The following is a 14,177-nucleotide window of genomic DNA, read 5'->3' on the forward strand; positions in this document are numbered from 1 at the left end:
CTTTTCTATACATATATATATATTTGTTTATTTTTGAGACGGAGTCTCACTCTGTTGCCCAGGCTGGAGTGCAGTGGCATGATCATGGCTCACTGCAACCTCTGCCTCCCGGGCTTAAGCGATTCTCCTGCCTCAGCCTCGTGAGTAGCTGGGACTACAGGTATGTGCCATCACGCCCATCTAATTTTTGTATTTTTAGTAGAGACAGGGTCTCACCATGTTGGCCAGGCTGATCTCGAACTCCTGACCTCAGGTGATCTGCCCACCTCAGCCTCCCAAAGTGCTGGGATTACAGGCGTGAGCCACCGCGCCCAGCCTAAAATGAATTTTTAAATGTTGTGGGTCGCTAAGAGTATCGTGGGCCCTAGGCACTGTATCTACTACTGTGTCTAACGCATAAGTCAGCCCTTTCTGTTCAGGTTTCCTAATTTGCAAAATGAGAATGATATAAAACCTACTTCACACAGTTGCTATGATGATTAAAGAAGTCATTATATGTAAAGTATTTTGGACAACGAATGGCACACAGTTGGTGCTATGGGTTAGCTATAATAATTACTACCATTTGGCACTCCCACTAGCAATAAATAAGGACCTCTGTTGCTTAACATTCTTTTTTTTTTTTTGAGACGGAGTCTCGCTCTGTCGCCCGGGCTGGAGTGCAGTGACCGGATCTCAGCTCACTGCAAGCTCCGCCTCCCGGGTTGACGCCATTCTCCTGCCTCAGCCTCCCGAGTAGCTGGGACTACAGGCGCCCGCCACCTCGCCTGACTAATTTTTTGTATTTTTTAGTAGAGACGGGGTTTCACCGTGTTAGCCAGGATGGTCTCGATCTCCTCACCTCGTGATCCACCCGTCTCGGCCTCCCAAAGTGCTGGGATTATAGGCTTGAGCCACCGCACCCGGCCAACATTCTTATCAATATCTGATAGTCAAACTTTAAAATGTTCAGTAATCTCTTGGGTGTGAAATCATTTCATTTCATTTCTTTTCTTTTCTTTTTTTTGAGAAACAGCCCAGGCTGGAGTGCAGTGGTGTGATCTCAGATCACTGCAACCTCCGCCTCCCTGATTCAAGCAAATCTCCTGCCTCAGCTTCCCGAGTAGCTGGGACTACAGGCGCCCACCACCACGCCTGGCTTTTCTGTATTTTTGGTAGAGACGGCGTTTCATCGTGTTAGCCAGGATGGTCTCGATCTCCTGACCTCGTGATCCGCCCGCCTCACCTCAGCCTCCTGAAGTGCTGGGATTACAGGCGTGAGCCACTGCGCCTGGTCTATTTCTTACTGAGAAGCTCTCTATTAAAAGAGATCATTTATAGCACACAGAACTCATCCCCCGTTTCCCTTTTTTGAGAGTTGGAAGTATGTCATCTCTGCATCCCTATAGAGAAGGCACGCATATGCCTCAGTGCGTGAGTGGTGAATGAACGAGTGAGAAATTGAATTCATGCAGGTAGAAGAATTTTGTACCAGAGCTTAAGGCTATTGAGTATTTTTTCCCCTTTTTTGTCTCCCTAACCCCACTAAAGCTATTAAATATTCACAGAGGAGAGCACTATTTAGTGAAATTACCATAAGCTTTCAAATCAGGCAAACCTGGGTCCAGATCCATTTATCCACTTGCTGTGCAACTCTGGGCAAGCCACGTCCCCTCTAAGTGTCTAGCTGACATCTACAAAGTGGGCACCATAATGCCATTTGGCAGGGTTGTAGTTAGAATGCCACCGATTGAGAATGCTAAAGGTCTATGTGATGCCTGGAACCAACTGGTGCTCAATAAATGTAGGTTCTGGCTGGGCATGGTGACCCCGTCTCTACTAAAAATACAAAAATTAACATGCACAGTGGAGCATGCCTGTAGTCCCAGCAACTTGGGGAGCTGAGGCAGGGGGATTGCTTGAGCTTGGGAAGTTGAGGCTGCAGTGAGCCAAGATCACGCCACTGCACTCTGGCCTGGGTGACAAAGTAAGACCCTGTCTCAAAAAATAAACATAAAATAAATATAAAATTTTAAAATTTAAAAATAAATCTGGGTTCCTTGCCTTTTCATCTGTTGTCTGGTTTCTGAGTCCCTCAGTGCCTAGCATAACACTAACAGACTACTGCATGACTTGAGGCCAGAAGCCCTGCCACACGGAGCCATTAGAAAATTGCAGGAAGATTTTAGTGGGGCATGGTGGTGGGTGCCTGTAATCCCCGCTACTCGGGAGGCTGAGGCAGGAGAATCGCTTGAACCGGGGAGGCGGAGGTTGCAGTGAGCCCAGATAGCACCATTGCACTCCAGCCTGGGAGACAGAGCAAGACTCCATTTAAAAAAGAGAGAAAAAAAAAAAAAAAAAAGAAAGAAAGAAAGAGAGAAAAGAAAAGAAAAAGAAAAAGAAAAAGAAAATGGCAGGAAGAGTCTTGGACTTGGAATCAGAAGATTTGCCTTGCTTCTTTCCATCTCTACCTTCCTGTAAAACCTGAGCACTTCACTTCTCACGGAGTCTAGATTTCCTGCCTTTTAAAAGAAATTGGCTGACAGAGTTAGCTAGATGGCTCTGCAATTCCTCTCCCTTTCATTTTTCTATGTACCCAAGAAAACTGAAATATACGTTCACACAAAAACTTGTAAACAAATGCTTGTAGCAGTATTATTCATAACAGCCAAAAAGCAGAAACAACCCAAATGTCCATAAACAACACGTGGTATATCCATAGAGTGGAATATTATTTGGCCATAAATGAGTAAAATACTGATCTGTGTGACAACATGGATGAACCTTTAAAACATTATGCTAACTTAGAGGCTGGGATGGGTGTGTGGTGGAAGTGGGGATAAATGAAGGTTGGTTAATGGGTACCAACATCCAGCTACATAGAAGACATACTTTTTTTTTGAGATGGAGTTCTGCTCTTGTTGCCCAGGCTGGAGTGCAGTGGCGCGATCTCGGTTCACTGCAACCTCCGCCTCCCGGGTTCCAGCAATTCTCCTGCCTCAGTCTCCTGAGTAGGTGGGATTACAGGTGCCCACCAGCACGCCCGGCAAATTTTTGTGTTTTTAGTACAGACGGGGTTTCACCATCTTGGCCAGGCTGGTCTAGAACTCCTGACCTCGTGATCCACCCACCTTGGCCTCCCGAAGTCCTGGGATTACAGGTGTGAGCCACTATGCCCAGTCTGTATATTGCAAAGTAGCTGGGAGAGAGCACTTGAAATGTTCCCTACACATAGAAATGATGAACACTCAAGAATGGTGGTTACCCCAAATGCCTTGATTTGATTGATCATTACACATTCTATGCGTGTAACAAATACTCACCTGTACCCCAAACTATGTAAAATATTATGTGTCAATAAAATAAAATTTAAAAATAGATTAAGTGAAAGAAGCCAGGCACAAAAGACCACATATTAGAAGACTATTAATACCAGAATAGGGTAATCTGTAGCGGCAGAGTGTAGCTTTGTGGTTCCTTAGGGTGGGTGGGGATAGAGAGTTGGAGGGAAGGAAGAATAGAGGAGTGATACCTAAAGGGCATGGGATCTCTCTTTGAGGTGATCAAAGTGTTCTAACATTGACTATCGTGATATTTGCACACAATTATGGATATATTTGGGCAACACATCACCACAGCCATCTCTACCAAAAACAAACCAAACCAAACCAAAAAACAAAAGTAAAAAAGGCCCGGTGGAGTGGTGCATGCCTGTAGTCGCAGCTACTTAGCAGGTTGAGGTGGGAGGATTACCTGAGCCCAGGAGGTTGAGGCTGCAGTGAGCCATGACCGTGCCACTGCAATCCAGCCTGGGCAACAGAGCAGCCAGACCCTGTATCAAAACTAACTAAATAGGCCGGGCGTGGTGGCTCACGCCTATAATCCCAGCACTTTGAGAGGCCAAAGCAGGTGGATCACCTGAGGTCAGGAGTTCCAGACCAGCGTGGCCAACATGGTGAAACCCTGTCTCTACTAAGTAAACAAACAAACAAACAAACAAATTAGCCAGGCCCATGTGGTGGCACACCCCTGTAGTCCCAGCTACTCGGGAGGCTGAGACAGGAGAATTGCTTGAACCCAGGAGGTGGAGGTTGCAGTGAGCCAAAATTGGGCCACTGTACTCCAGCCTGGGCAACAGAGTGAAACTCCATCTCAAAAAAACTACAAAGAGGCTGGGCACAGTGGCTCACGCCTGTGATCCCAGCACTTTGGGAGGCCAAGGCAGGAGGATCACCTGAGGTCAGGAGTTTGAGACCAGCCTGACCAGTATGGTGAAACCCCATCTCTACTAAAAATACAAAAATTAGCCAGGCATGGTGGCGGGTGCCTGTAATCTCAGCTACTCAGGAGGCTGAGGCAGGAGAATCGCTTGAACCCAGGAGGCAGAGGTTGCAGTGAGCCGAGATCACAGCACTGCATTCCAGCCTGGGTGACAGAGCAAGATTCCATCTCAAAATAATAATAATAATAATAATAATAATAATAATAATGATTGGCTGAATATGATGACCTTTCAGGATCAAACTGTAGATGCTATTTAAAAATGATAAACCTGGTATGGTAAGTATGTGGATGTTCACTAAGGAATTCTTTCAACTTTTCTATATATTTGAAATTTTTCATAATAAAATGTTGGTGTGGGAGCCTGTAGACTGTTTTTGTAATCTGAATTTTGAAAACCTCAAATCAATTCCATGACAATTCTCATGATACTGTAAGTTCCCTGAAGGTAGACACCATGTTCACATCTTCACCTCCCATATCTCTGGCGTCCACACTAGTGTCTGGGAGTATTCAGATATTCAATACACACGAATTGAATTAGTGAATCAACACATAAGTGTATTGAATGTGAAATGAATAAAGAGACGAATAAGTAGCTGGTAACAATGGGCGTCTGAAGTCCTACGCCAATAGTAATCCTCAGAGATCGTCCTCAAACCTTCCTGTTCGATCTGCAAAGTAACAGTAACATTAACAATAATAGCTAATATATATTGAGAGCTCACTGACTGTGAGGGGAGGCAGGTCCAGATTTTGCAGAAAGCGAAGCTTATCCAATTAAGAAAAAGAGTACTAAGCTAAAAATACAAAATAAGATACGCAAGCGAACATTTAGCATGAGAAAATAAATCCCACCTAATGACATTTGCAAGATGATAATTACCATATGCAACCTCCAATTATAAAGCATACAAGACATTTTTATTAATTTACAGCCTTACACAGCTCTGTAACACTTTCCTCCCTGCATCCTTCGATCTGTACTTCACACCACAACAATTTACAGTTTAAGCAAGTTTTATTTCAGATTCAGGACAGTTACAGATTTAGTACGGTCAACTTTGGGAAAATCAAAATACGTTTCTTTCAGATATGAATTTAAGTGTACAAGGCATAGCAAACTTTTTTGAGCAGTGGCTAATCTTAAATATTCTTTGAATTGTTGACACCCATTAGGTAGAGAAGTGGTCGTGCCCGCGGGGAGCTTCGGAAGCTTAAGCTTTGTTAGCTTCGTGGTAAACGCACCTGAACAGCTACGTTTAACGACTTTTAAAGGAAAGAATAATATCCGCTTTGCTACACGAAAGGGGGAATCCTGATAGGTAAGACTGGACTCCGGCTTGGAACCGGATTGTGGGGGCCCTCCACGCCTCTCTCAGGACCCTTCTTGTCACTACAGACCCCGCCTATCTTCAAACAGAAAAACACGGAGGTTCCCAGAATGGAGAGTCGGGAGCCCCATTTGGCTCCTGGCTGGTTCCGAGCGAGTTCCTCCCCATTCTGGCGCCTGAGGTTTTCGTCTGTGTGATGAAGTGGGCACGTCCCGATCTCCCCGTCGGTTCCCAGCGCTGTCAGAACAAAAACGAACGAGAGACAGGAAGCCCCTCTGCGGAGCGTGATCGTTTGGGGAGTTGTGGGGCGGAGGGGTCCCCACTTACTGAAGGGGGTGGGGTGAGTCAGAGCGGAGAGCGGCTCCTTCCTCTCGGAGCCTTGTGTTTCCAGCCGGAGCGTTTTCGCAAAGGGCCCGAAACGCGCCCCTTTTTCCCAGGGACTCTTCCCAGAAGTCACGGCCCGGGCCTTTCCTAAAAGCACTCTCACTGGCCGCCGTTTCCTCTCGGCTGGACCAGAGAGGCAGCTCTTATAGCCGACCCAACCCGCCTAGGACCCGCTGGCTCCAGTGCTGAGGAGCTTAGAGAAGGAGAAGTTGTAACAAGCCGGACGGCTGGACCTGGGGAGAGGGGGCGAACCATAGAGAGGCGGGCGGGTAGAGGGGCCAGTGTGGGAGTGCAGACGAGAGGAAGCCTGCGGGTAGATGGGCAAGAAGGGAAAACCCTAGAGACGCGAGGCGGCTAGACGGGCTGTCATGAGCGAGATGCAGTGTGGGGCGGACCGCTGGCCTCCGAAGGCGGGAACGGAAAACGGATCTCCTTGGGTTGAGGGATGTTGGCATGTTGGGAGGACTTTAGTCTCAGTCCAACGCTACCAGCGTGCCCTAGAGCTGTGAACTCTTTAGTCAGCTTCATATTATTTGTCACTTGTAAAACAGGAATGATTCTGTTACCGCTCAGGGTGATGAAATAAAATCATGTATGAAAGGACAAAGCATAATGCCTTTGCACAGACAGTATGGGACACCTGGGAACGGCTGCTAGTATTATTTTCCCACTCTGAAGTTCTGCAGCTCTGAAGTTCATCAGGGAATTAAAACCAGGCACTCGTGCATTGAGAGAGAGAGAGAGAGAGAGAGAGATCTGAGGATTCCCATATAATCACTCTCAAGGTGTCTCCGTCTCTAAAGCCTCGTCCCTAGCTCACACCTCATTCTTTCTCATGTGGGTCACAGTATCAGCCAGCCTCCTCTTCCCTTCCCTAGTCTCTCAGCTCCCAACTCAGCCGCTTAACATACACAGACAGATCCTTTTTGTTTGTTTGTTCCGTTTGAGATGGAGTCTCGCTGTGTCGCGGGGGCTGGATGCAGTGGCGCAATCTCGGCTCACTGCAAGCTCCGCCTCCCGGGTTCACGCCATTCTCCCGCCTCAGCCTCCCGAAAAACTGGGACTACAGGCGCCTGCCACCACGCTTGGCTAATTTTTGTATTTTTAGTAGAAACAGGGTTTCACCATGTTGGCCAGGATGGTCTCCATCTCTTGACCTCAGGTGAGCCACCCGCCTCGGCCTCCCAAAGTGCTGGGATTACAGGCGTGAGCCACCGCGTCCGGCCAAGTCCAGGTTCTTTAGTCTGGTAGTTATGGATGTCTCCACCAGCATCGTCCCCTGCTTGGTCCATTGTGTGTGCTCTGTTGCCCTGAAAGATGGACAGTTCTTTAGGCTCTTTCAGTCCTGGCTTTTGTACCCACTTCCCCATCTTGGCTAACTCTCTTGTGTTCTCCAAGACAATTCAGATGTCACACTGGAAAACCTTTCCAATTCTATTCCTCTCCCCTGCTGAGTCAAGTGGCCCTTCTGGCCTCTTGCACCTGTCTTTGCACTTATGACCCTGCATTATAATTGCCTGTTTACTTGTCCACTTCTGGAGACCTGTCTGTCCAATATGGTTACGTTACTAGCCACATGTGGCTTGAAATTGCATTAGGCCAAATTGAAACATGCTGTAAGTAGAAAATAGACACTAGATATCCAAGATTTAGTACAATGAAAATGAATGTAACACAACTCAGTAATTTTTATACTGATATGTGAAAAGTTTTGATAATATTTTAGATAGGGTGGGTTAAATAAAATGTTATTCATATGCACTTCACCGTTTGTTTTTTACTTTATCAATGTGGCAACTATTAGAAATAATTATCTATGTATATTTACACTGGCTAGCATATACATAGAAGACTATAGGTGTATTTCCTTGCTCTGTTGGCTGAAAGGACTTAGAAGATGATGCCCTAGTAGTAGCAATGAGCACACTAAGCACCCAGGTGTTGGTTTCTGATACCAGTCTCCAAGGACTCATTGGGAAAATGATGGTAGGAATGGGACAGGAAACATACAAGATGGGCCCAAACGATCTTCTTTTTCTTTTTTGGTTTCTTTTTTGAGACAGAGTCTCGCTCTGTCACCCAGGCCGGAGTGCAGTGGCGCGATCTTGGCTCACTGCAGCCTCCGCCTGTTGGGCTCAAGGGATTCTCCTGCCTCAGTCTCCCAAGTAGCTGGGAACACAGGTGCCTGCCACCATGCCCAGCTAATTTTTGTATTTGTAGTAGAGACAGGGTTTCACCATGTTGGCCAGGATGGTCTCGAATTCCTGACCTCAAGTGATCCGCCTGCCTCGGCTTCCCAAAGTGCTGGGATTACAGGTATGAGCCACTGTGCCCGGCCCCTTTTTCTTTTTCTTTTTTTTCTTTTTTTTTTTTCCGAGATGGGGTCTTGCTTTGTCACCCATGCTGGTGTGCAGTGCCACAATCATCACTCCCTGCAGCCTCGACCTCCTGGGCCCAAGCGATCCTGCCACCTCAGCCTCCTGAGTAACTTGGACTACAGGTGTTCACACCATCACGCCCGGCTAAGTTTTGTATTTTTTTGTAGAGACAGGGCTTCACCACGTTGCCCAGGCTGGTCTTGAACTCCTGGGCTCAAGCAATCCTCCCACCTTGACCTCCCAAAGTGCAGTCCTCCCACCTTGACCTCCAAAAGTGCTGGGATGACAGAAGTGAGCTACCGTGTCTAGCCGCCATAATTTCTGTTTCTTTTCTTTTCTTTTCTTTTTTTCTTTTTGAGAGAGTCTCACCCTGTCACCCAGGCTGGAGTGCAGTGGTGTGATCTCAGTTCATTGCAACCTGCACCTCCCAGGTTCAAGCAGTTCCCTGACTCAGCCTCCCGAGTAACTGGGATTACAGGCGTCCACCACCACACCCAGCTAATTTTTGTACTTTTATTGGGGCGGGATTTCACCATCTTGGCCAGGCTGGGTTCGAACTCCTGATCTTCTGCTCCACCCACTTCGTCCTCCCAAAGTGCTGGGATTACAGGCGTAAGCCACCGCGCCCGGCCTACTGCCATAATTTCATTCAGCCTCTCTGGTCCTCAGTTTCCTTATCTGTGAAATGTTAGTGCTGAATCTGAGAAACCAAGGGGCCTTCTTCTTCCAAATTCTAGTCGTTAGTTAGGTAAGATTCTTTAGTGAGGCCGAACGAGTCTTTGAACTTGAGTTTCTGTAGGCTGGAGGAGACAGTAGTCCCTACCTACTTCTCCCAGGTTCTAAGGTGGGTGAGACATTTTGATATTTTGGTCTTTGTCGCCCCCACGAGGCCTAGAAGGGTTCCCTGTCGCCCCAGGTGTCCAATAAAGATCAATCCGCCAGGTGCTGTGGCTCAGGCCTGTAATCGCTGCACTTTGGGAGGCCGAGGAGGGCGGATCACCTGAGGTCAGGAGTTTGAGACCAGCCTGATCAACATAGAGAAACCCCGTCTCTACTAAAAATACAAATTAGCCCGGCGTGGTGGCGCATGCCTGTAATCCCAGCTACTCCGGAGGCTGAGGCAGGAGAATCGCTTGAACCCGGGAGACGGAGGTTGCAGTGAGGTGTGCTGAGATGACGCCATTGCACTCCAGCTTGGGCAACGAGAGCGAAACTCCGTCTCCAGAAAAAAAAAAAGAAGAAGAAGTGAGAAAGATTTACTTGCCACCTAGGGTAACTGCTGGTCTTCTTTCCCCTATTAGTGGAACTCAGGAGGCGGGTAATCTATTTTAACTCTGCACCTGCTGGACTTTGTGAATGGGGAGTTTACTCTCTGGTCTCAGTAGCCCCATCGATAAAAGGGAATAACTTATCTCCTCCTTGTCAACAGCCAGATGGTGGGGATTTGCCAAATCTAAGACATCTATTTTCTTGCCTTGTTCTTCTTTATTTTTTTTCCCTCTCAGTTTTAAAACTGGATAGTCCTAAGACTTCTCCCAAACCAGGGTGAGTTGCTCACCTATTTTGTCCTCACTTGTATCTTAAGTGCAAACTGTCATTACCTTATTGACCACCAGGGGTGCCCTACGCACATAGTACTGTGGTTAAAGAAGCTGGCCCAGGAGAGAGCAGAGAAACGGGGCCCAGTTCCCAGCCTTGCCCTGAGTTCCTACAAACCTTCAAGGGCCTGCTCTACTTCACGCAGCATCATGTCTCACACTCAGCATCCTCCCGGCCTTATGATACGAACATGTGTGTGGTCCTGTGGAAAAGTCTTTTTTTTTTTTTTTTTTTTTTTTTTGAGGCGGAGTCTCGCTCTGTCGCCGGACTGGAGTGCAGTGGCCGGATCTCAGCTCACTGCAAGCTCCGCCTCCCGGGTTCACGCCATTCTCCTGCCTCAGCCTCCCGAGTAGCTGGGACTACAGGCGCCGCCACCTCGCCCGGCTAGTTTTTTGTATTTTTAGTAGAGACGGGGTTTCACCGTGTTAGCCAGGATGGTCTCGATCTCCTGACCTCGTGATCCGCCCGTCTCGGCCTCCCAAAGTGCTGGGATTACAGGCTTGAGCCACCGCGCCCGGCCTACTGCCATAATTTCATTCAGCCTCTCTGGTCCTCAGTTTCCTTATCTGTGAAATGTTAGTGCTGAATCTGAGAAACCAAGGGGCCTTCTTCTTCCAAATTCTAGTCGTTAGTTAGGTAAGATTCTTTAGTGAGGCCGAACGAGTCTTTGAACTTGAGTTTCTGTAGGCTGGAGGAGACAGTAGTCCCTACCTACTTCTCCCAGGTTCTAAGGTGGGTGAGACATTTTGATATTTTGGTCTTTGTCGCCCCCACGAGGCCTAGAAGGGTTCCCTGTCGCCCCAGGTGTCCAATAAAGATCAATCCGCCAGGTGCTGTGGCTCAGGCCTGTAATCGCTGCACTTTGGGAGGCCGAGGAGGGCGGATCACCTGAGGTCAGGAGTTTGAGACCAGCCTGATCAACATAGAGAAACCCCGTCTCTACTAAAAATACAAATTAGCCCGGCGTGGTGGCGCATGCCTGTAATCCCAGCTACTCCGGAGGCTGAGGCAGGAGAATCGCTTGAACCGGGAGACGGAGGTTGCAGTGAGGTGTGCTGAGATGACGCCATTGCACTCCAGCTTGGGCAACGAGAGCGAAACTCCGTCTCCAGAAAAAAAAAAAGAAGAAGAAGTGAGAAAGATTTACTTGCCACCTAGGGTAACTGCTGGTCTTCTTTCCCCTATTAGTGGAACTCAGGAGGCGGGTAATCTATTTTAACTCTGCACCTGCTGGACTTTGTGAATGGGGAGTTTACTCTCTGGTCTCAGTAGCCCCATCGATAAAAGGGAATAACTTATCTCCTCCTTGTCAACAGCCAGATGGTGGGGATTTGCCAAATCTAAGACATCTATTTTCTTGCCTTGTTCTTCTTTATTTTTTTTCCCTCTCAGTTTTAAAACTGGATAGTCCTAAGACTTCTCCCAAACCAGGGTGAGTTGCTCACCTATTTTGTCCTCACTTGTATTCTTAAGTGCAAACTGTCATTACCTTATTGACCACCAGGGGTGCCCTACGCACATAGTACTGTGGTTAAAGAAGCTGGCCCAGGAGAGAGCAGAGAAACGGGGCCCAGTTCCCAGCCTTGCCCTGAGTTCCTACAAACCTTCAAGGGCCTGCTCTACTTCACGCAGCATCATGTCTCACACTCAGCATCCTCCCGGCCTTATGATACGAACATGTGTGTGGTCCTGTGGAAAAGTCTTTTTTTTTTTTTTTTTTTTTTTTTGAGGCGGAGTCTCGCTCTGTCGCCTGGACTGGAGTGCAGTGGCCGGATCTCAGCTCACTGCAAGCTCCGCCTCCCGGGTTCACGCCATTCTCCTGCCTCAGCCTCCCGAGTAGCTGGGACTACAGGCGCCGCCACCTCGCCCGGCTAGTTTTTTGTATTTTTAGTAGAGACGGGGTTTCACCGTGTTAGCCAGGATGGTCTCGATCTCCTGACCTCGTGATCCGCCCGTCTCGGCCTCCCAAAGTGCTGGGATTACAGGCTTGAGCCACCGCGCCCGGCCTGGAAAAGTCTTTAAGTACTCCAGCCGCCTCTGCCAACACTGGATAACCACCCGGGTGGATGATCACTGACTCTGTGTCCATTGTTCCCAACATTTCCAGGAGGTGGCCCAGCATATCCCGGCTGGCTGTGGAGGCTGAGGCCACATACTTTATTTATTTATTTTGAGACGGAGTTTCGCTTTTTTTTTTTTTTTTTTTTTTTTTGAGACAGAGTCTCACTCTGTCGCCCGGCTGGAGTGCAGTGGTGTGATCTTAGCTCACTGCAAGCTCCACCTCCCGGGTTCACGCCATTCTCCTGCCTCAGCCTCCCCAGCAGCTGGGACTACAGTCGCCCGCTGCCATGCCCAGATAATTTTTTTGTATTTTTAGTAGAGACGGTGTTTCACTGTGTTGGCCAGGATGGTCTCAATCTCCTGACCTCGTGATCCGCCCGCTTCGGGCTCCCAAAGTGCTGGGATTACAGGAGTGAGCCACCGCGCCCGGCCAGGGGTTTCGCTCTTGTTGCCCAGGCTGGAGTGCAATGGCACCATCTCGGCTCACTGCAACCTCCGCCTCTCGGGTTCAAGCGATTCTCCTGCCTCAGCCTCCCGAGTAGCTGGGATTACAGGCATGTGCCACTTCGCCCTGCTAATTTTGTGTTTTTAGTAGAGATGGGGTTTCTCCATGTTGGTCAGGCTGGTCTCGAACTCCCGACCTCAAGTGATCCTCCCGCCTCAGCTTCCCAAAGTGCTGGGATGACAGATGTGTGCCACTGTGCCCGGCCAGGAAAGATTTTCTAGAGTAGGAAAGACAGCATAAAGTATTTCTAGAAATCCGACCTGAAATCAGAAAGGTCTAGCGATTTGTCTATTGCTACAGAGCAAAGGCAGAGGGCGGAAATTCTTCAACTCGTGAGACAGTTGAAGACAAGCCCTAACTCTTGATATGCTTCATGGCAAGAAAATGGAGTACTCTATCCCCATTGGTTAGGTGGTAATGCCAAGGCCATAGAGGGGCAGTCACTGGCCCTGGATCACACTGCTAGTCAAAGCTGGCTAGTAGAATGTAAAGGAAAATGAAAGTCTCAGGGCTGCCAAATTCATTATGCCCAAGGTAAGCCTGGAGACTGAGTCATGCAACACTGCTGTCTGCTTCCCAAACTGCCGTCGTTGCTTCACAACCCAGTGTCAAAGCATTACACATTAGCCAGACCCTCACAGAAAGACAAAGGGCCTCAGGCATCTCCACAGGACCACCAGTACAAATTGTTCTTTGCTGTCCTCCATCCTCCCATAAAACAAGAAAATAGGCCGGGTGCTGTGGCTCACGCCTGTAATCCCAACAATTTGGGAGGTGGAGGCGGGCAGATCACCTGAGGTCAGAAGTTCCAGACCAGCCTGGCCAACATGGTGAAATCCTGTCTCTAGTAAAAAAAATAAAAAAAACAAAAACAAACAAACAAAAAAAACAATTAGCCAGGCGTGGTGACTACACCTGCAATCCCAGCTACTTGGGTAGGCCCAGGCAGGAGAATCGCTTGAACCTGGGAGCTGGAGGTTCCAGTGAGCCAAAATGGCGCCACTGCACTCCAGTGTGGATGACAGAGTGACTCTGTCTCAAATAATAATAATAATAATAATAATAATAATAATAAAGAACATGTCCCTTGTAACTTTAGGTCTGCAATCTAAGTCTAGTTCCTAAAACTAAAGTCTGTTTGATTTCACACTGATAATGCTTATCTTCCCAGGTACAGAACAAAAACGATGAGCTCAATCATTGTTGAGGAAGGTGGATCACTTGAGGTCAGGAGTTCAAGACCAGCCTGGACAACATGGTGAAACCCCCATCTCTACTAAAAGTACAAAAATTAGCTGCGCGTGGTGGCGGGCACCTGTAATCCCAGCTACTCGGGAGGCTGAGGCAGGATAATCACTTGAACCCGGGAGGTGGAGGTTGCAGTGAGCCAAGATCGCGCCACTGCACTCTAGCCTGGGCGACAAAGTGAGACCCTGTCTCAAAATAAATAAATAAATAAATAAATAAATAGGAATAAATGAAAGTGTTTCCTTGGCTCAGTAGCCCTGGGGGACAAAGGAAAGGAGGAAGAAAGTTTTTTCTATTGTATAGTCTTTCCCTTTGTAGAAAGACTGGCTCCTTCTCGAGCCCAGAAGGATAAAGTGACTTTTTAAGGAAAGTCCTTTTCTAGCTGGGCGCGGTGGCTCACGCCTGTAA

At 48.0% G+C, this 14,177-nt stretch overlaps 1 long non-coding RNA gene across 1 annotated transcript; it reads right to left on the reverse strand.

Moving 5' to 3' along the window:
- Positions 1-5,262: 5,262 nt before the first annotated feature.
- LOC117091763 lies at positions 5,263-6,952 on the reverse strand. Its single transcript, XR_004440518.1, has 2 exons — positions 5,922-6,952; positions 5,263-5,831 (listed from the first exon to the last, which is right to left on the reverse strand). It is a non-coding gene; the product is annotated as an uncharacterized LOC117091763 (long non-coding RNA).
- Between the last annotated feature and the right edge of the window lie 7,225 nt (positions 6,953-14,177).

This window comes from Trachypithecus francoisi, unplaced genomic scaffold (genome assembly GCF_009764315.1).
Source record: "Trachypithecus francoisi isolate TF-2019V2 unplaced genomic scaffold, Tfra_2.0 Lachesis_group12, whole genome shotgun sequence".
NCBI classification, from domain to species: Eukaryota; Metazoa; Chordata; class Mammalia; order Primates; family Cercopithecidae; genus Trachypithecus; species Trachypithecus francoisi.